At 67.1% G+C, this 21104-nt stretch overlaps 2 protein-coding genes across 4 annotated transcripts in view; one reads left to right on the top strand and one right to left on the bottom strand.

Annotated features, from left to right (window-relative positions):
* SH3TC1 (SH3 domain and tetratricopeptide repeats 1) overlaps window positions 1-3070 on the bottom strand; it is a 53523-nt gene extending 50453 nt beyond the window's left edge. Inside the window, exon 1 of the mRNA XM_084874080.1 lies at window positions 2952-3070. The gene's annotated coding sequence lies outside the window, so the exon portion shown is untranslated. The remainder of the gene's footprint in view (window positions 1-2951) is intronic.
* Window positions 3071-10784: 7714 nt separating this feature from the next.
* Window positions 10785-21104, top strand: part of ABLIM2 (actin binding LIM protein family member 2) — an 87224-nt gene continuing 76904 nt past the window's right edge. For all 3 annotated transcript variants that reach the window (XR_014792943.1, XR_014792944.1, XR_014792945.1), the window contains exon 1: window positions 10785-10939. The gene's annotated coding sequence lies outside the window, so the exon portion shown is untranslated. The remainder of the gene's footprint in view (window positions 10940-21104) is intronic.

The raw sequence follows: 21104 nt of genomic DNA, 5'->3' as shown, positions 1-21104 counted from the left end.
CCTTCCCCTCTCAGCCCCCCTCACCTTCCCCTCTCAGCCCCCCCTCACCTTCCCCTCTCAGCCCCCCCCTCACCTTCCCCTCTCAGCCCCCCCTCACCTTCCCCTCTCAGCCTCCCCCCTCACCTTCCCCTCTCAGCCCCCCTCACCTTTCCCTCTCAGCCCCCCTCACCTTCCCCTCTCAGCCCCCCCTCACCTTCCCCTCTCAGCCCCCCTCACCTTCCCCTCTCAGCCCCCCTCACCTTCCCCTCTCAGCCCCCCTCACCTTCCCCTCTCAGCCCCCCCTCACCTTCCCCTCTCAGCCCCCCCTCACCTTCCCCTCTCAGCCCCCCCTCACCTTCCCCTCTCAGCCCCCCTCACCTTCCCCTCTCAGCCCCCCTCACCTTCCCCTCTCAGCCCCCCCCCTCACCTTCCCCTCTCAGCCCCCCCTCACCTTCCCCTCTCAGCCCCCCTCACCTTCCCCTCTCAGCCCCCCTCACCTTCCCCTCTCAGCCCCCCTCACCTTCCCCTCTCAGCCCCCCCCCTCACCTTCCCCTCTCAGCCCCCCCTCACCTTCCCCTCTCAGCCCCCCTCACCTTCCCCTCTCAGCCCCCCTCACCTTCCCCTCTCAGCCCCCCTCACCTTCCCCTCTCAGCCCCCCTCACCTTCCCCTCTCAGCCCCCCCCTCACCTTCCCCTCTCAGCCCCCCTCACCTTCCCCTCTCAGCCCCCCCCTCACCTTCCCCTCTCAGCCCCCCCTCACCTTCCCCTCTCAGCCCCCCTCACCTTCCCCTCTCAGCCCCCCTCACCTTCCCCTCTCAGCCCCCCCTCACCTTCCCCTCTCAGCCCCCCTCACCTTCCCCTCTCAGCCCCCCCCTCACCTTCCCCTCTCAGCCCCCCCTCACCTTCCCCTCTCAGCCCCCCCTCACCTTCCCCTCTCAGCCCCCCCTCACCTTCCCCTCTCAGCCCCCCTCACCTTCCCCTCTCAGCCCCCCCTCACCTTCCCCTCTCAGCCCCCCTCACCTTCCCCTCTCAGCCCCCCCTCACCTTCCCCTCTCAGCCCCCCCCTCACCTTCCCCTCTCAGCCCCCCCTCACCTTCCCCTCTCAGCCTCCCCCCTCACCTTCCCCTCTCAGCCCCCCCCCTCACCTTCCCCTCTCAGCCCCCCCTCACCTTCCCCTCTCAGCCCCCCTCACCTTCCCCTCTCAGCCTCCCCCTCACCTTCCCCTCTCAGCCCCCCCCTCACCTTCCCCTCTCAGCCCCCCGCTCACCTTCCCCTCTCAGCCCCCCTCACCTTCCCCTCTCAGCCCCCCCCCTCACCTTCCCCTCTCAGCCCCCCCTCACCTTCCCCTCTCAGCCCCCCCTCACCTTCCCCTCTCAGCCCCCCTCACCTTCCCCTCTCAGCCCCCCCTCACCTTCCCCTCTCAGCCCCCCTCACCTTCCCCTCTCAGCCCCCCTCACCTTCCCCTCTCAGCCCCCCCCTCACCTTCCCCTCTCAGCCCCCCCTCACCTTCCCCTCTCAGCCCCCCTCACCTTCCCCTCTCAGCCCCCCTCACCTTCCCCTCTCAGCCTCCCCCTCACCTTCCCCTCTCAGCCCCCCCCTCACCTTCCCCTCTCAGCCCCCCGCTCACCTTCCCCTCTCAGCCCCCCTCACCTTCCCCTCTCAGCCCCCCCCCCTCACCTTCCCCTCTCAGCCCCCCCTCACCTTCCCCTCTCAGCCCCCCTCACCTTCCCCTCTCAGCCCCCCTCACCTTCCCCTCTCAGCCCCCCCTCACCTTCCCCTCTCAGCCCCCCCTCACCTTCCCCTCTCAGCCCCCCTCACCTTCCCCTCTCAGCCCCCCTCACCTTCCCCTCTCAGCCCCCCCTCACCTTCCCCTCTCAGCCCCCCCTCACCTTCCCCTCTCAGCCCCCCTCACCTTCCCCTCTCAGCCCCCCCTCACCTTCCCCTCTCAGCCCCCCTCACCTTCCCCTCTCAGCCCCCCCTCACCTTCCCCTCTCAGCCCCCCTCACCTTCCCCTCTCAGCCCCCCTCACCTTCCCCTCTCAGCCCCCCTCACCTTCCCCTCTCAGCCCCCCCTCACCTTCCCCTCTCAGCCCCCCCTCACCTTCCCCTCTCAGCCCCCCCTCACCTTCCCCTCTCAGCCCCCCTCACCTTCCCCTCTCAGCCCCCCCTCACCTTCCCCTCTCAGCCCCCCTCACCTTCCCCTCTCAGCCCCCCCTCACCTTCCCCTCTCAGCCCCCCCTCACCTTCCCCTCTCAGCCCCCCCTCACCTTCCCCTCTCAGCCCCCCCCTCACCTTCCCCTCTCAGCCCCCCCCCCTCACCTTCCCCTCTCAGCCTCCCCCTCACCTTCCCCTCTCAGCACCCCCCTCACCTTCCCCTCTCAGCCCCCCTCACCTTCCCCTCTCAGCCTCCCCCTCACCTTCCCCTCTCAGCCCCCCTCACCTTCCCCTCTCAGCCACCCCCTCACCTTCCCCTCTCAGCCTCCTCGCCCCCCCACCCCGCCTGAGGAAGCAGGGCGGTTCCCAGGGCGGCAGGCACTTTGGTTCTGGGGGAAGGGGGGGGGGGCGGAGGGGGGCTGGGGAAGGAGGGGAGCGGACACCCCTCCTGTGCAGACCCCAGAGAGGAGGGAGGGGAGCCAGGCCCCCTCTGCTGAGCACCGCGGCCCCTCTGTCGGACGGAACTGAGCTCGGCTGCAACAACACCAGAACCCCAGGGCCCCCCTTTGGGCCCCCCTGGCCCCACGTCCCGGGGCCGCGCCTCCCACCTCACAGGTGCTGGCTGACCATGTCCCGCTCCACCTGCCGGCTCCCAGCCCTTCCTCAGAGGCGGGGCCACAGGCTGGACCCCGCAGCTCCGGCCAGGCCCCTTTGGGGCGCGCACACCTGCTTCCACTGCGGACCCAGCCTGGGCTCCGGGCTGAGCCGTGGGGAGGGCTGCTCCTGGGGCCACCTGCCCCGGGGCCCAGCCAGCACTTACCCTGCCAGGGGCAGCCGCTGCCGAGGACAGGGAGGCAGGAGGCTCCAGGCCCTCCGGACGGACCGGCCACGCAGCACCGGCTCCGGCAGGGCACCGGCACGGCACTGGCACGGCTCTGGCAGGGCGTATAGATGTCTCAGGGAGCCCGGCTCTGCCGCTCCACCCGGAGGCCCGAGCTGTCCGCCTGGTCATTGGCTGTGCCTGGGCCCCCCGCCCCCCGGGGAGGGGCCCAGTCTCCCAGTGACCTTTCTCCCGGGGATCGCCCTGGGAGGTGTCGGCATTCCAGGTCCGCAGGCACTCCGGCACTCCGGCACTCCGGCATTCCGGAGCGGGGCTGGGAGCAGCCCGGGGCGGCGGGCTGGGCAGCAGGGGCTCCAGGCCCACCTGGTGTGCCGGTCCGGGGCCTCGGACAGGAGGGGGCTGGGCCTTCGGACAGCGGCTGGGACCTCGCCCGGCCAGGCTGAGAGCCCTCAGCTGGGGTGGGGGGGCTGGCTGGCAGTGCAGCCACTTACTGAGCACCTATGGAGGGCCCTCCCTCGCCAACCTTCAGGGGCCGGCACCTTGCTCAGGCTTCAACCACCAGCAGGGTCTGCTCAGTGCCCCTGTGTCCAGGTGCAGACGGGGGTGGGGAGGGGGCTGGTGGCTCACACTCACAGAGCAGCCTGCCCACGCACCACGGCTCCCGTGTGCTCCCCGCGGAGTCCTGGCTGAGGGCTGAGCAGGCGAGGGACGCCTCCTTTCTGTCGGAGAGAATCCACTGGCGGCCACGCGCTCCCACACCCGCCGCCTTTAACCCGGGCTCGGGGTTCATGCAGGAAGCAGGGGGGGTCGCCATAGCAGAGCCCAAACCGTCGAGGATTTCTGAGTTTCTCTGAGCCAAACTGGTGACAGTCGCCAGGAAGCGCGAGTCTCCCGGCTCCTGAGGAGGCTCAGGAAGGGCAGTTGTTTTGCTTGTTCCGGACGCGGGAACGGAACGGAGGGGAGGAGGCGAGGGGTGCGTGGTCTGCTGCTGGTGGCGGGGCCGGAGGACGCCAGCCGAGCCCTGCGATCGGGGAGGAAGGAAGCGGAGACACACTCTGCACGGGGTGTGCGTGCGTGTGCGTGTGTGTGTGTGTGTGTGTGTGTGTGCGCGCGGGGTCAGCCGTGGCCATTGCAGCCAGGAGCCGGGGCGGGGACAGAGCAGAGGGGCTCCCCGCTCTGGGAGGATGCGGGTCTGGAAGGGGGGATTCCTCCGACCTTCAGAGGCATCTCAGCACCGAGCAGAGACCACAGCCAGGCTCCCCGAAGGTGAAGACTGACCTTGGTCACGGGAGAGACCGGCTAGGACCCGCCACGACCACATCAGGCGAAGGCTTAATCCCACTGTCCCCGTGGCTCCGTGGCCCCATGGCCCCGTGGCCCCGTGGCCCCATGGCCTCAAGCGTGCAGGGTGCCAGCTCCCTGAGCGGCCAGGTGCAGGCAGCCTTCTCATGCACAGGGCCCTTGGCGCGATGGTGACGCTGTGAATGTCTTGGGTCTGGGCTGCGGAGCCCAGATTCACTGCCAATCAAGCACATCTGCACCCAAACTTGGCCCCGTCCCTTCCGGAACCATTTTAGGAATCCTGCTTCAAAGAAGAAACACACCAGCACCTGTGAGGGCAGAAATAGAACATGGGGCCTCGCTCGGAGTTGTAAGGAATGAAACAGGAAATATTAATCATGCTCTGTTAACCGGTGCTTTGTTCTGACGAAAGAAGGCACCTTCTAACCCGGCTGCACTTGAATGTCCCCGGACCGGGACTCCACCTTGCCCCTGGGACTCCACCTTGCCCCTGAGGGTTAACCTTGGGCCCCGCACTAACCCTGGAATGTGGTCCATCTCCCTCAAGAACGGCTGACTCTCACGGAAAGATTAATAACCTTGTTGCCCAAACCATGGCGCCTTCTCCCACCCTCACCCCAGCCCACCTGCCCACTTCCCGGTGGCTCCTGCTTCCCCGGTAACCCTGTCCTCCCCACAGAAGCAACTGGCTTATGGGGGGAGGGGGTTACAGAGCAGATTTCCGGGGAAAACTGGCCGCTCTCCCTGCTGCCGGCGGGATTGCAATAACCGCTCATATGGGATCCAACCCTGTTGCTGCTGAATTGGCTCAACCCACTGTTGGTTCCACACCCTCCTTCCACCGGCTGTGACCCTGAAGGGCTGGCCAGGCCACCTGAGCCCGAGGGGCCTGACGGACGGGCCCTGTTCAAGGGGGCTTTCTACACGTGCAGGAGTCGGGGTGCGCGGCACAGGGAGGCGTCGCAGGAGCCGTTGGGGATGGGGACGATGACCCGGAAGTCAAAGGTCCTGGGAAAGGAGCTGCCTGCAGCCCTGGGCACCAGGAGCTCAGCACTGCACGCACAGCTGCCCCGGCCGGCCGCGGGGGGCCAGAGTGCGGTCCAAGGTGGGGGTTCGCTCCCCTCAGGGCGCAGACGAGAATCAGCCAACGAATGCATGATCCGTGCAACCACAAGTCACCCCCTCTCTCAGATCAGTAAGTGAAACAAGAAATGGATGGTGTGATCCGTCTCCTTCTGGGACGAGCGGCCCGAGGGGCCGGAGCGGGAAGAGGAGCAGAGGCCGTGGCCTGGGCTGGCGGGACAGGCAGGGCCCACCAGCTCCTGACATTTGAGAAGGAGGTTGAGCAACACCCCAAGGACGTGAACTTGGTCCTGAACTGGCCACAGGGGCAGGGGGACTGCGTGCAGGCCCCAGGCACCGGGCCGGGCGGAGGGATTTCTGACACGGACTGATGCTGGGGGCGCCACAGGAGCGGGTAATGTTCTCTCCTCCAAGGCTGAGGGGGCCGGGCTTCAAAATGCCAGATGGCTGCAGCCCGTGTTTGCTTTTCAAAATGCACTTCAGCCCAGCCGGCGGGGCCCAGGGGTGGGTGCCGACCTCTGAACCAGGGGGTCAGGGTTCCATTCCCTGTCAGGGCACATGCCCGAGTTTGGGGCTCCATCCCTGGGGGGGCGTGCAGAAGCCGATCCATGATTCGCTCTCATCATCGATGTTTCTCTGTTTCTCTCTCTCTCTCTCTCTCTCTCTCTCTCTCTCTCTCTCCCTGCCTCTTTAAAATCAATAAAAGGGGAGGGAGGAAAGAAGGGGGGGTCACTTCAGAGGACAGAAACTGGACAGAGGACTTGCTGCATTTCTGTGTGTACTTCCGTGTGTATCCGGTTGTAATCATGGCCATAATCAGACGGTCTTTTTGGCAGCTGTGACTGTGTGATGGTGAACGCCATCTTTGGGCAGAAGGTTACAAACGGAAGCGCTGCCATCCAAGGAGGGGCACACTAGGCACCTGTTCTCAAAATCCGGGCTCCTGGGGCCTCTGCCAGGTCCCTGACCTGGATTCCAACCTGCCCCCGCTGTTCCATCTATTAGGGTGTGTCCCCCGACCCCCAGCCCAAGCCCCCTGTGAAGAGCCCCAGGAGCGGGAGGGGTGTCAGTTCTTCTCCTGGGTGACCGTGAGCAAGTCTCTCCCCTGGGCCTCTGCTGCCCTCCCCAGACCCAGGAGGCAGGATGCTGGCGGGTCCCAGTTCCCCGCCGCTCCGCCAGCACCTGGAGCAGAGGCTCCGCCCACCACTGCCCTCTAGTGGCGATCAGGAAGATTGCCCACAAGCACTGTTGAGCGTCCTAGGATCCCGGAGGTAAGACCCTCTGAGTGACCTTGGTGGGGCGCCTGGAGGACCCGCTCCGTAGCCACCCCTTTACGGACCAGAGGGAGGAGGCTTGCCTGGGGTGGTGACAGGGTCCCCGGCTCTCTCCGCAGGCCAGACCATCGATTCTTTTTTTTTAATTTTAAATATATTTTATTGATTTTTTTTACAGAGAGGAAGGGAGAGGGATAGAGAGTTAGAAACATCGATCAGCTGCCTCCTGCACACCTCCCCCCGCCCCCCACTGGGGATGTGCCCACAACCAAGGTACATGCCCCTGACCAGAATTGAACCTGGGACTTTTCAGTCCCCAGGCTGATGCTCTATCCACTGAGCCACACCGGTTAGGGCTAGACCCTCGATTCTTAGCCCGGTGACAGCCGTGCCCACGAGCGCGCCCAGCCCAGGCAGTCCCTGAGGCAGCTCTCGGCGGAGACGTGCCAGAGAACGGCGGCTTGGCAGCCAGTTTACGCGTTAGAATCGGAGGGGCCGGAAGGGGCACAGCACACCCACGGGGGTAGGTAAGGGCGGGAGAAAGCCACCCAGGAAACCTGCTGTCTCAAAGGCGCCTTGTCTTAGGCGCACAGACCGCAGGCATGCCAAAGGCATGTGATCTCAGGGACACAGGGCTGCGGACAAGGTCAGAGGTGAAGACTGACCGTAGCCACCGGCCTGGGAGGGCCTCCTTCCACTGGCTTAGCTGGGGTCCTGGCGTCAGGGTCCTGGGTGTCCTCCGGCTCCAGGGTGACCCGCCCTGCGGCCTCCGGAGCCTGGGGGCGGAGTGTGCGGCCCTCCGCCCACAGGTGAGTGAGGTGGTGCGGGCCTGGCCCCCAAGAGCAGGTGGTACTCCGTCAGCTCCTCAGAGTGCAGGGAGGAGGGGGCTGGGGAGGCGGTGGGGTCCCCAGAGCTGTCAGGAGTGCCCGCCCCCAGTACCTGAATTTCAGCCACCCGCCGGGCCTCCAGGACCATTTTCTGTAGTTCTGATCCGCAGCCCCAGGAAAGGGGTCCGCGTGGCGCTGTGGACCCTCAGGGCGGGGGTGTGGTGCCGGCCAGCACTCCAACTCTCGTTCCCAGAGGGGGCCTGGGATGCAGTCGGCGCTCACCACTGAGCTTCCTCTCCCCATGCCCTCTCTCTTTCTCCCTCCCCCACCCCCACCTCTCCTTGTCCGTCTCTGTGCTGGGCGCAGAGTTGAGTGACAAGAATGGCTTTTCAGAACCAACTGGTCAGAACCACCTCGCAATTTGCTGAGCTGACCAGCTGACCAGACACCAAGCCCTCAGAGCTGCCCGGGCAGGTGAATGGTGGCAGAGACCCGGCTGCCGGGCCAGGGAGTCCCTGTGGGTGCCACCCCCCGGCCCCGGTGCCCTCCGCGGCCGGAGAACCAGGTGACCCGCCGTGTGCCGGGAGGCTGGGCCTGAGTCAGCGGGGACCCGGCTGTGGGGGCGGCCGGCGGAGAGGGAGCTCTGCCTGTGAGTCACATGTTATTTTTACTCCCGGTTTCGCGTGGCAGGGCTTAAATTATTGAGCGGCTGGAGAGATCCACAATGAAATCATCTTTCATTTGCTCTGCACTTGGCCGTGAAGTCAATCAATGTCTGAACTGCTCTGCAGACCCGGAGGGCAGAGAGGCCTGCAGTTTGGCCAGAGACTGTGCGGCGGTGCCCTGGGCTGCCCAGGCCCCGGACGCTGTGGCTCCCCGGGCACCGGGCATGGGGCACCTGCCACCCCAGGCTTTCTGCGCAGCTGGGTTTGGGGGCGACGCTTCTCTCCGTGAGGCCGGGAGAGCAGCCTGAGGGGCCCAGCGGACAGGCAGGGCAGGAGTGGTGGGCGGGCTCAGGAGCGGACTGCTTTCCCCTCCATTTGCTGAGTGAGGGGCGCCAGGGAGACGCCGTGGGTGCACGCTGACCCACGGCTCACTGGCTGCTGCCCTCTGTGCTGAGGGTTTCAGCGTGTGCCGGAGCCCCCGGGATGCCTGGATCCCCCAGAATGTCCTGGAGCCCCCATCATGAGGTGACCCCGCCCCCAGGAGACCTGACATCTGGCCAGGGAGCCAGGATAGAGACAACTGGCAAGACGATGGAGGGACCTGAGGGAGAGTGGAGCCCTCGCTGCACCTTGGGGGGCAGAGGTGGCCCTGGCTTAGCTGGGGGGCAGGGGGCTCCCCCAACTGGGGGTCTGCAGCCCAGCCCGGAGGGGGAGGGGGAGTCTGCAGGCGAGGGCGGGGCACTCCCAGGGGCGGAGGCGAGGTTTGGGCCTGGGGACAGGTCCCTCTGCACCGTGCCCCTCACCTCCGGCCCAGGCCTCTCGCCCCGTGGAGGACGACAGAACTGGGAGGGGCCACGGGCTCCCTCTTCAGAAGGGCCTGGCGGTGCACCAGCAGCTCCACTAGGCAATGGTGCACACTGGGTAAAGCCTCCGTGTGTGCTGCTGTAAAATGGGACGATGATGATGGCGATGATGGAGGTTCTCTGGCACAGAACGGTCCCTGGTTGTGATTGCTGACCTGGTGCAGTAGTTTTTTCCTTTTCTTTCTTTCTTTCTTTTTTTTTTCTTTTTTTCTTTCTTTTTTTTTTTTTTGTTGATTTCAGGGAGACAGAGAGAAACATCCATGATGAGAGAGAATCACTGACCGGCTGCCTCCTGCACACCCCACACTGGGGATTGAGACTGCAACCCAGGCATGTGCCCTTGATCAGAGTCGAACCTGGGACTCTTCAGTCTGCAGGCCGATGCTCTATCCACTGAGCCAAACAGGCTATGGCTGAACGACTGTGCTTTTAAATAAAGCAGGTGGTTTTATATATTTAAAGGTGTTCGTGAAAGCACATATTTGCATGTTATATATATATACTTTTCACCGAGAGGAAGGGAGAAGGATAGAGTTAGAAACATCGATGAGAGAGAACCATAGGTCATCTGCCTCCTGCACGCCTCCCACTGGGGATCAAGCCCACAACCAGAGTACATGCCCTTGACCGGGATTGAACCTGGGGCCCAGGTGCTCTGCCATCGCTGTCCGCGGGGCCAGGTGAGAACAAGCAGACCAGGGGAAGGTCTCCTTCCATCCCATCACACGTGTTCTGGGCACAAGGCTACAGCAGGCGGGCCCCGGAGCCCTGCGGCTGCCGGCCCAGCCACCCAGCGGGCCTCGGGGTGTCAGGGTGTGCGGGGCTGGGGCCGACTGGCCTTGACCCTGGCTGGCTCTGCAGGACTCCAGCTCTCTCCAGGAGCCGTGAGGCCAGAGGAAAAGATCTCCTTCTGCCTCGGTATCCCATTCAGAGTCCACAATCTCCGTGGCCCGCCCTCCGCCCTCGCTGACAGCACCTCCAAGCAGCCCTGGCCCCGCTCCTGCAGCGCCAGGTCCCAGAGACCCTGCCTCCTGAATGCTGGTCTCACCCAGGCCCTCTGCACCCCCTGCAGCCCTATCCTTAGTGGAAGGCGCCAGTGGGTGCACCTGTCCCCACCCTCCCTCCCATACCCATGGCCTGTGCTGGGTGCCTGACGTCACAGAGGGTCACTGCGGGGTCTGGGGCCCGTCCTGTCCTGGGGTCGCCCCTCCCCAGAGCAGCCCCAGCCAGACCAGGCGACCGCAGGTGCAGTGTGCCAGGAGCAGCATGCCTGGGGTGTGCGGCCCTAAACCTGGAGTCAGGAGCCCTGGGCCGGAACCACAGCCTGCTCAAGCCTCGCCGCGGAAATGGCCAAATCCTGCCCTGCCCCGCCGCCGCCTCAGTTTCCCCTTCTGCAAAAGGGTGGGAGGGGGTGGACCCAGTAGGTATTCAAGACCCTTTGCAGCTCTAGGACTCAAGAGCCGCACCAAGTTCGCTTTCCCCTCGGGTGTCCTCCTCGGCATTCCCGTGCTGCCAACAGCTGGCGCCAGCCAGGCAGACAGCCAGGCAACGGTGACAGCTCTGCAGAGACCCACAAGTGGCTGCTGGAGGCCGCAGCGGCGTCGCCTCTCTGCGCATGCGCCAGGCGCGCGGCCTGCCGGGACATGTAGTCCGTCCCTGAGGTGGCTGGGCTATTAAAGGCGGAATGATGTGGGCCGGCGCCTACACTTCCCAGGGTGCGTCCCGCCCTCTACGAGGAGGGCGGGCGGGGCGGGGCTGGACACCGGGGGCGGGGCCGGCGGGCGGGGCTGCGGGCGGGGCCGGCGCCCCGGGGCTGCGGCGGGGCTGCGGGCCGGCGCCGGTGCGCGCAGCCGCTGACCCGCGGGCGGAGGGTCGCCGGGCCGCACCTGCGGGCGGAGCGCGGGCTGCAGCGGCGCCGGCGGGCGCCTCGGAGCTGCGCCGAGATGAGTGCGGGTGAGTGGGCACCGCGGCGCGCCTTCCCGAGCCGGTCGCGGCGCAGAGGGCGGGGGCGCTGCACCTGCAGCCGGCGTCGCCGGGCGGTGCCGCCAACTTTGGCTCCGGGGTCTGTGGGTCCCGAGGGCGCGGCGCGCAGCCCGCCCCTGTCCCTGACCCTGTCCCTGTCCCTGCGCCCTGCGCCCGGGCACGGAGCTGCCGCGCGGGTGGCGGTGGCTGCGCTGCGCCGTCTGGAGGCTCCGCCGCCGCCTCTCCTGGGGCCCGGGGTCGCGGCGGGGGCAGGAGGCGCCAGGGTCCCGGAGGGAGGGCGGGGGGCGCCGCAGACCCTGGCGCGGAGACTGTGACGCCGGCGCGGGGGGCTCTGCGGCGGGGGCGCCGCCCTGGATGGTCCCCGCGGCGCCTGGTCCCGGGCGGAGGGCGGAGGGCGGCAGCCATCCCCGGCGCCCTCTCCCGCCCCGGGCCGATGCGGGGCGCGCAGCCGGCAGGTGTGTGCGGCTCGCCCCTCTCTCTGCCGGCAGCCGCCGCCCCCCCTGCATGTCCCCACGGCCGCCTCCCCCCGCGCACCCCACGCCGCCGCCCCCCGCGCACCCCACGGCCTCCCCCCGCGCACCCCACGCCGCCGCCCCCCGCGCACCCCACGGCCTCCCCCCGCGCCCCCCCCGCCGCCTCCCCCCGCGCACCCCACGGCCTCCCCCCGCGCACCCCACGGCCTCCTTCCCCCGCGCACCCCACGGCCTCCCGCGCCTCGCACCCCACGGCCTCCCGCGCCGCGCCCTCCGGATCCTCGGCCTCCGCGCAGCGCTGGAAAATCCCCGCCGCCACGGGCCCGCAGCGCCGAGGGCGGGGGAAACTGAGGCCCGGAGCGGGGCCTGGGGGGCTTCTGGATCAGGGCCGCAGAGACCTGGCATTTACCCCTCCCAGGCCGGCCTGGGCGGAGGTCTTGCCTGACGCTCCGGGCGGGGAGGGGCCGGCGCCCTGTTTTCCAGGGCGGGACCGAGGCCTGTGCGCCGGAGTCACCTGCTCCGTTCCCACAGCCGGGTGGGGACTCGAACCCGTGCTTCCTGCCCCTCCCTCGGCAGCCTGCAGGGTGGCCCTTGGCCCTGCTGCAAACACCATGGGGGCAGCTGCTTCCCCGGTGGGGGTGGGGGTGGAGGTTCTGAGTCTCCAGGGAGCCGCCCTCCCAGCCCAGGCAGGGGGATGGCAGGCTGTGGGCGCTGGGAGAGGGGCGGAGAGCAGGTGGCAGTGGGGGGCGGGGAGCACTGCATTCATTCTCTGGAAGGGGCCCTCGGAAATGGCCTGGGAACCGGGCACCCCCATACCTCCAGCTGGCTCCTCTGCCGGGGGCGGGGTAATGGCAGGGCACAGGGTAATTGGGGGCTTCCTGAGACCGTAATGGGTACCTCCCACCCCTGTCATCAGAGGGGGCCCTGGAGGCCGCCCTGGCATTGGGGTGTGTGGGCATCGGGGCCACGGGGGCGGAGGATGAAAAGGGCAGGGGTGGGTGTGAACCACCCTGCCCGCGCGGTGGGCTCGGCGCCCTCCCACACGTGGCTGGGGTGTGCAGAAGCAGCGTCGCTGGTTTCCCGCACAGAGTAGGTTCCTAGCAGCCTGTGACAGACATGGCCCGTGTGGCGTGCGCCCCGTCTTCCTGAGCTGACCTGGCGCTGCGGGCGGGCGGTGCGCATGCTCAGCCGGCACCATCCCCGGAGCCCCAGCCCCGCGGCTGTGGCCCCGCCGCACTCCCCCGTGCCCGCGCCCGGCTCTGGTGTGTGGCCGCTGTGAGCATCTGGCAGGGCAGGGCTTCCGTCACCACGGGGGCAGGTCCCCAGCCGCCCTCGCTCCCCACGGAGGCTAGCATCACCCGGCGCCCGCAGGTGTGGAGGCGTCACGTGGTCCGGCCCCAGCTGCCCAGGGGCCCGCGGTCTCACCTGTGCCAGCTGCACGCCTCCCCGCGCCTCTGAGCCCCTGGGGCTGCGGAGCGTCCCTCCCGGTTGGATAATGAGGTTGCACTTGCTTGTTGCCATGCCAACTTCGAGGGGCCGGGAGATGGCAGGAGATGGCACTGGGCACCCGTCGGATCCCAGTCCAGCGCACTAGCTGGGCGCTCCCCTTGCCTCAGTTTCCCCATCGGATAGAGGGCCAGCCCACAGGGGGTGGGGCCCCAGGAGATGACGAGATGGCAAGCGTCACGGTAGCTTCACAGCATCGCAACCCATGGGGTCACCGAGGGTCTGAGTGGGGCTCAGGAGAGACCCCGAGCTGGGAGGGGCTCCTGTGCCAGCTCTGCCCTGTGGCACCTTGGGGGAGACCCACGCTTCCTCTGAGCCTCTGACCCCCCTGGGAGCGGCGGCTCCGGGAGGCAGGGTCCCGGGGTCAGAGGCTCGTGCGAGGGCCGTGCTGTCCTGCCAGAGCTGCGGGAAGCCGGCTGAGGAGACGGAGTTGATCTCCCAACCATCTCCCCCCACCCCCCAGTCCAGGAGGCTGGAGGCCCGGGACCGAGGTGGCAGGAGGGCTGTCGGTGCCTCCCGAGGCCCTATCCTCCCTGCGTCCCCACAGGGCCCCTTCGGCGTGTGTCTGTGCCCTAATTGCCTCTTCCTATAAGGACACCGGGCAGCCTGGATGAGGGCCCGTTGAACGACCTCATTTGCCTTAATTACCTCTGCGAAGGCCTTCTCTCCCAGTGCAGCCGCGTCCCGGTCCCGGGATTAGGACGCTGAATCTGGATTGGGGGGCGGGAGAGGACACACGATCCAGCCCAGGACGGGAGCAGGGAGCATGCTCGGCCGCCCACCGTCCCTCTAGCCCCAGCCCCTACCCAGCCCCTCGGCATGGCTGTAGCCCCACTGCACTCCCCCGCGCCGCGCCGGGCTCTGGTGTCTGGCCGCTGTGGAAAGGGCAGGGGCGGGTGGGGAGCCTGGGCAGCTGCTGGCTCCTCTGTTAGCATGCGGAGCTGGAGGGGACCTGGAGGACGCTGGGGGAAACCGAGGCCCAGGGCCAAGGAGAGCGGCGGCAGAGCCAGACCGAGCCCTGGCCCCCTCTGGCTGGCCAGGTCCCCGCATCGGGAACAGAGCTGCAAGTCCTGCCCTAAACCCAGTGCGGGCAGGGACGCAGCCACCGCGGGTCCCTGTGAGCATCGAGGACGACAGCCGAGGTCAGAGCCGCCTCAAGGCGGAGGCAGCGAGGGGTTCGAGGGCGTGCGGTCATTGGTCCGTCCACAAATGCTTGCTGAGCACCTGCGGGTCCGAGCACTGGGAGGGAGAAGGTGGGTAAGGAACGGCACATTCAGGAAGCAGCGAGGACAGACATCACAGGTCCCCCACCACCTGCGCCCTCCAAGAGTGCCCTCTGACCCCCGAGGAGGGCGGAGCCCGGGAGCAGACACCCACACGAGGCCCGGGGAGGGGAGAGCCAGCCGCCTTCCGCCTGCCTCTTCCCCAGAACTCCGCACGGTCCTGCTTTCCTTCCGCCACGAGAATCCGGTGAAAGCAGAAGCCACCGCTGCCCGGTCCCAGGCCAGTGCGCTGCCGTGGACCCAGGGCTGGGGAGAGGCCCCGGCTGGGCCTGCAGGCTCCCGGGTGACCCACCCGGAGCGGGCTCGGTGGTGGCCCTGGTGCCGGCTCCCCTGAGGCTCCACCTGACGTCGGCGCCGCAGAAGACGGGGCCTCCGGACCCAGGAAGTCATCAGACATTGTCACCTCCGAAAGGGCCGGTGGTGGCCAGAACCCCGGCCGGCTCAGCGCAGCCTGGGCACCCCGAGCTCACAGCTGGGCACGTCCTGACCCCTCAGCGGCCACCAGGACCCTTGGCCTCTGGCTCCCGTCGGTGAGGCAGTGTGGGGGCAGATGGCGCATTTCTGCCATCACGTTCCCCGTTTGGTGGAGGCGGGAAAGCCGGTCTTACTGTCCCGGGAAGTGGGAGTGAAGCTGGCTATGGCGGAGTCGCCTGTCGGAGCCCTGACCCTGCGGGGCAGGCGTGGGGAACCCTCCTTCTGCCGAGGGCCGGTGGATATTTATAACCTTATCCGAGGGCCACACACCATTAGCCACTGGAAGCCAGCCTGCGGTGCCTGGTCAGACATTCGTGAACTCACCCCCGATGCCTCGGCGGGGCCAGACCACGTGACTTCACGGGCCTTATAGGCCCTGGGCCGGACATCCCTGTCCCCCCTCTCTGCCCCCTACCCGCGCGCGCCCCCCCCCCCCCCCCAGCTCCAGAGCTTCACCTGGTCTGGGAGAGCTGTGAGGGCCCCGGGACATGGTGGTAACAGGAAGGGGAGGGTCCAGCCTGTGGAGGCGTGTGTGCTGCCTCTGGTCCTCGGGCCAGGCCAGCTGCCGGGGCTCTGGGCTGCTGGCTGGAAGTTGGGCCCAGCCCCCAGCCCCCTCCCTGCACAGGCCCCTCTCCCTGCTCCCCGCTCCCCGCTCCCCGCCCGGGCAAGACGGGGGAGGGCCTCCCTGAGCTGGAGTCTCTTGGGCTCCAGTCCCAGCTCTGCCACCTGCCAGCCTGGTGGGCTGCTGGGCTCCTCTGAGCCTCCAGTGCCGCCTCCCGGTGTCCACAGGGCCGAGGGGCCGAGGGCTGAGCACGGGGGCCGGGGGTCTTAGAGGCAGGTGCAGGCAGGGGACCTGGGCGTCAGATCGCGGCTCCTGCTTTCTCCTGAGGGTGATGTGGTCTTGGGGGTGGCCCGGCGGACCGGAAGCCGGGAGCCAGCCGCAGGGCAGCCCCAGCCGCGTTGCAACCCGATGAGTCTCTGTTTACGGCGTTTCCATCGCGGGAGGCGGTCTCTAGGGTGTCGTGGCACCTGCTTCGGTGTCCCGGCGCCGTGCCTCGGGGCTCCGGGGTGAGGTCTGAGGGCACCTCTCAGGCCCCTGGGGCGTCCCCAATGCAAACGGGGTGTGAGTGCCCAGGAGGCCTGTGGGCGGCCTGGCGTCTCCGCACTGGTAAAGGGCGGCCTTGGACTTGAACCCCAGTGTGCCCAGACACACGTCTCCCCAGCAGGGCTGGCGCTGTCCGTCCTCCCTCTGTAGCCGCTGCCAGGGTGACTTTGGCTCCTCGGTCTGTGGCTGCGAGTCTGGGTGGGTAAGGCTTGATCATGACGATGCTTCTTAGTGACGGGCCCCCAGCTCATCTTCTCATTTTTGTAATATTTATTTTATTGATTTCAGAGAGGAAGGGGAGGGAGAGAGAAACATCCATGGTGAGAGAGAACCATGCACGGGTGCATCCTGCGCCCCTCACTGGGGATGGAGCCCACAGCCCAGGCCTGTGCCCTGACCTCAGTGTCCCCAGGATCTCACAGGAAAAGGGCGCCCCTGATGCCCGGTGCCTCTGCAGTGGGCATGGGGTTCCGAGAGGGAGACTTACAAGGACCCCCTCATGGCCCCACTTCCTTGGCGGCGACTTTCAAATGAACGAAGATGACCCGCCTCTGCCCTTAGCCTCTGCCCCAGCCTCTGCCCTCAGCCTCTGCCCCAGCCTCTGCCCTTAGCCTCTGCCCCAGCCTCTGCCCTCAGCCTCTGGCCCAGCCTCTGCCCTCAGCCTCTGCCCCAGCCTCTGCCCTTAGCCTCTGCCCCAGCCTCTGCCCTTAGCCTCTGCCCCAGCCTCTGCCCTCAGCTGCCTCACTCTAGGTTCCCGAGTGACAGGCCTTGGGCACAGGTGGTCTCCCTGGAGGTGACCCCAGGGCCGTGGCGGGTGGGCGGCCGCTGCCTGGGAGACCCGGATGTTGTAGCTGGGAGCCCTGTTCCCGGCCTGAGGCAGCAGCCCCTGCTCAGCGGCATTGCCCACACCTCTCGCTGAGTCCTGGGTGCCCGAACCCCAAAAGTCTGTGCAGCTGTGAGTCAGCACATGTGCAGGTGTCTCGCTCTGGGGCGGTCTCCCTGCCCTGGGTGTGGGGAGTGGGCCAGCAGTGTCCCCCAGGCGTGGGAGCCGGGCCAGCACAGTGTGGGGTCCCGGGTTCTGAGGGAGCCCCCGGCTCCGTGCTCAGCCCAGGGCTCCCGGGCCTCAGGGCCTCGGACAGGCTGCCCCGCGGTCCTGTCTGAACCTGAGCCGGGCCGCCCGCCGGGCGCAGCGGCGGGTGCAGAGTTACAGCCGCCGCCACGCGCGCCCGAGCTCAGATCAGGAAATTCGATCTGTGTGCTCGGGGCCCACCTCCCGGGGTGCAGGCCTGGGTCAGTGCTGGCGGGTGCTGAGGGTGCAAGGGAGGAGGGTGCTGCCAGTGCTCCTCCCCGTCTCCCGGAGGACCCCGGACTCTGAGCTGGACTGCTCTCCCTGCCGCCCTCCCGGCCACCCCTAGTGCCCTCTCCGGCCAGGCCGCCCCACGGCCTGGAGCTGCCTCAGGTCCGAGAGCTTGGCTCTGCCCCATGCCGCCTCTCCCGCCCCCCCGCCCCCACGTCCCTCCCGCACCACCTCCTCCGCCCCGACCAGGGCCAGCCGCACTGTGAGGGCACTAAGAGGAGCGAGCATCTCTGAGCCCTGGGGGTGGGGGTGGGGGGCAGTGGGTTCTGGACAAGGGACATTGCAGCTGGCGCAGGAAGGTGCTTTAACTAGTGATGCCCTTGGGGAGGGGGGCGGGGGAGAGGGGGAGGGCGAGTTGCCCACCCCTGGAGGTGCTGCACCGTGGAGGGTGTTGAAGTCAGGCCCACAGAGGCTCAGGGCGGCTCTGACCGGCCTCTCCCGCTCCGCGGCTGCCCGCATCCCTTGGCTCCTGGCCGCACCCCTCCCTCCAAACGCTGTCTGCAAGGCGCCTGCCCCTCAGTGCGTGTCCAGTCCCCGCCTCCCTGCCGGGAAGACGCTCAGGTGGCATTTAGGCCCCCCCATAACCTGCAAGCACCCGCCTCCAGCCCCTTAACTAACCCCATCTGCAAAGACCATCCCCCCCCCCTTTAAAAATGGCCTGAGGTCCCAGTGCAGGGCCTGGGGGGGCGGGGTGTCGTCTTTGAGGCCTTATCTGGGCACCGCAGGCGCCCCTCACCTTCTCTTCCGGACCTCAGCTCTCCCCGGGCTCTCCAATGGCCGTACCCGGCGATGAGCCGTTATCCCCTGCTCAATGCAAACCCCCAACCCCGCAGGCTGGACGGGCACAGGCTGCTGACGGGGTGGCGTGTGTGCGCTGAGGGGCACCGAGGCGGGCGGGAGCCCTCGGGAGGACCCTGCGCTGTGGTGGGAGCAGGGGGAGGGGGAGCCCTGGAGAGCAGCGGGATTTACGCCCAGAAGCCGCTGGGGGGGGGGCGGGGGCGCCACTCCACACCCAGCGTCCCCCAGGGGAACGGCCCCGCCCAGGGCAGCGGCTCTCACACTCCAGGGCCTGTGCCCCCCACGCAGCGGGGGTGAGGACCCCACAGAGCTTTGGTCTGGCGGACGCTGCTGGTACTCACGGAGTCGCCAGTCTCATGGAAAGATGTCTGAGGTGCGTGTGCATCCGTGACTCAGAAGGGCACCCTCTGGGCCGCCCTGGCGTGTTCTCAGCGGCCAGACGGGCCCGGCGTGCGGTGTGCACATCTCCGTCCTCTCTGGCCTGGTGCGGCCGCTGGGACCTCGTGTCCGGCCGTGGCCCCCCCACAGCCCCGCAGGGCTCTTGGAGGAGAGTGGGCGCGAACACGGATCTTCTCACAATGGCTTTGGCCGGGCTGACCCCTGATCGCTCTCGGGATCCCAGGGTCCCCGGACCACACTTTGAGAACTGCGGATGGAAGACAGAATATTACGTGGTCATTAGCATGGGTGACGTGTGGGTGCTGGTGGCAAGGGAAAATGCGGGATCTAGGATTTTAGACAGCGTCTTCTCTACAAAACAGGCAGAGAAAAGACTAGAAGAAAAGGCAGCACGATGCGGGAGGGGGGTAGGGGAGTCCTGGGGGGGGTCCCAGCAGCCGCCCCCAGACTCACGCCTGCTGTTACATTTCCTGCCGACTCGTTTGCACGTGAAGGGACAGGCGCTATTCCGGAAGCCCGTCCCAGAGCAGCTGTCTGCGCACCGGCCGCCGCCCTGCTGAGGCCACGCTTCCCTGTCCGGGACCTGGACTCGCCGTGGAGCGAGGGCTGTGGGCGGCGGAGCCGTGCGGCCAGTACAGGGCGTTAGTACGCCCTGGTGTGTGTGTGTGTGCATGCCCCCTGTGTGCGCGTGTGTGTGCATACCCCGTGTGTGTGTATGTGTACCGTGTGTGTGCATGCCCCGTGTGTGTGTGTGTGTGTGTGTGTGTGTGTGTACCGTGTGTGTGCATGCACGGTGTGTGTGTGTGTACCGCGTGTGTGCATGCCCCATGTGTGTGTGTACCGTGCGTGTGTATGAGTGTATGTGTGTGTGCATGCACCGTGTGTGTGCGTGTGTGTGCGTGTCTGTGTGCATGCCCCATGTGTGTGTGTACCGTGCGTGTGTATGAGTGTATGTGTGTGCGTGTGTGTGCGTGTCTGTGTGCATGCCCCATGTGTGTGTGTACCGTGCGTGTGTATGAGTGTATGTGTGTGCGTGTGTGTGCGTGTCTGTGTGCATGCCCCATGTGTGTGTGTACCGTGCGTGTGTATGAGTGTATGTGTGTGTGCATGCACCGTGTGTGTGCGTGTATGTGTGCATGCCCCATGTGTGTGTGTACCGTGCATGTGTATGAGTGTATGTGTGTGCGTGTGTGTGCGTGTCTGTGTGCATGCCCCATGTGTGTGTGTACCGTGCGTGTGTATGAGTGTATGTGTGTGCGTGTGTGTGCGTGTATGTGTGCATGCCCCATGTGTGTGTGTACCGTGCATGTGTATGAGTGTATGTGTGTGCGTGTGTGTGCGTGTCTGTGTGCATGCCCCATGTGTGTGTGTACCGTGCGTGTGTATGAGTGTGTGTGTGTGTGTGTGTGTGCGTGTGTGTGTGCATGCCCCATGTGTGTGTGTACCGTGCGTGTGTATGAGTGTATGTGTGTGTGTGGGTGTGTGTGTGTGTGTGTGTGTGTGTGTGCATGCCCCATGTGTGTGTGTACCGTGCGTGTGTATGAGTGTATGTGTGTGCGTGTGTGTGCGTGTCTGTGTGCATGCCCCATGTGTGTGTGTACCGTGCGTGTGTATGAGTGTATGTGTGTGGGTGTGTGTGTGTGTGTGTGTGCGTGTATGTGTGCATGCCCCATGTGTGTGTGTACCGTGCATGTGTATGAGTGTATGTGTGTGCGTGTGTGTGCGTGTCTGTGTGCATGCCCCATGTGTGTGTGTACCGTGCGTGTGTATGAGTGTATGTGTGTGCGTGTGTGTGCGTGTATGTGTGCATGCCCCATGTGTGTGTGTACCGTGCATGTGTATGAGTGTATGTGTGTGCGTGTGTGTGCGTGTCTGTGTGCATGCCCCATGTGTGTGTGTACCGTGCGTGTGTATGAGTGTATGTGTGTGGGTGTGTGTGTGTGTGTGTGTGTGCGCGCCCTCTGTGGGAATGGTCTGGTTATAAAGAGAGGACGCTCTGCTCTGGAGCAGGCTCCGGGGTCGCCCCCGGGAGTCAGGAGCTGGTCTGAGATGGCACGTGTCCTCACTGGAGGGCTGTGCCCGGGGCTCAGGCGTGGGCTGGCAGCGGAGCCCGGCCCCCGCGCCTGCCCGCGCCGGGCAGTGACTGATGGGCCTCAGCCGGGCGCTGTCTGCGCAGAGAGGCTGTGCCACCCCGGCCCCGGGTGGGGACAGGGTGCTCGGACGAAGACTGGGGTGGGGACAGGGTGCCTTGCCCAAGACGTCTTGGCTGGGGGGGGGAGGGTTCCACCGTCTTGGCTGCTCTGGGAGCACCCACCGGCCTCCCTGCTCTGGGAGCACCCAGCCCCGCCCAGAGCCGGGTCCCGGTTCCTCCCGATGGGGAGGCACCGCTCCCCTTCCTGTGCCGGTGCCGGGGTTCTGGCGCTGCAGGAGCGGGCCCTGGGCAGCGTCCCTCCTGCCGCCGCTCAGCGTGCGGTGCTTCCCGTGGCCGCCGTGTGCACGGGGTCACAGGGGCCGGTGATCCCGGGAACCTGCCTGAGGAGCCGGCGGGGGTGGGGCAGGTGAGCTCTGCAGCCTCCTTTCCTGGTGCTGAGTCCCTCCCTCCTGTCCCCTCCCTCCCTCCCCCCCTCTCCCTCCCTCCCCCCTCCCTCCTCCCTCCCCCTCCCTCCCCTTCCCCCTTCCTCCTCCCTCTCCCTCCCTCCCTCCCTCTCCCTCCCTCCCTCCTCCCTCCCCCCTCCCTCCT

Source organism: Pipistrellus hanaki (genome assembly GCF_964339955.1).
Source record: "Pipistrellus hanaki genome assembly, chromosome: 1".
Lineage (NCBI taxonomy): Eukaryota > Metazoa > Chordata > Mammalia > Chiroptera > Vespertilionidae > Pipistrellus > Pipistrellus hanaki.
This window is presented reverse-complemented; position numbering and strand designations above follow the sequence as displayed.